Below are 610 nucleotides of genomic sequence, written 5' to 3'. Positions count from 1 at the left end.
GATCTGCTGCATGGGACATCACCCTTACATTATTAAATAATAATTGAGAAACTGTATTTTCTTAGACAATCATACTTGGTTATATTTTTTTTCTTATCACAAAATATAAATATTTCCTTACAGGTTTTAACTGCGTTCAGATTTTATGCTGTTGGCTGTTTTCAAGGAGCAATCGGTGAACAGTGGGATATTGCGATTAGTCAACCATCTATCAGCCGCTACGTACGTAAAGTGACTGATGCTATCAACAATACCTTACTGCGACAATGGGTTAGATTTCCCTTGACTGATATTGAACGTCATATTGCTAGAGAAAAATTTAGAGTTGCACCCCAGCCATTTATGGGTACTATTGGGGCAATTGACTGTACATATTATATATTAACATAAAAAGGCCGATCCGGCATGAAGAAGCTTATGTCAACCATTGGGGTAATCACACAATCAATGCACAAGTTGTAAGTATGTGATAAAATTAAAATACGATTTATAATTATATAAATTTGTACTTTTTTTGTTAGATCTGCGATCCTGATCTCAAAATTTTAAATGTGAATGCACGATACCCCGGCGCACGAAATGACGCATATACAGGGTGGACCATCTGAAG

The sequence above is a fragment of the Trachymyrmex cornetzi genome, unplaced genomic scaffold (genome assembly GCF_001594075.2).
Source record: "Trachymyrmex cornetzi isolate Tcor2-1 unplaced genomic scaffold, Tcor1.1 scaffold520, whole genome shotgun sequence".
NCBI lineage: Eukaryota > Metazoa > Arthropoda > Insecta > Hymenoptera > Formicidae > Trachymyrmex > Trachymyrmex cornetzi.
This window is presented reverse-complemented; position numbering follows the sequence as displayed.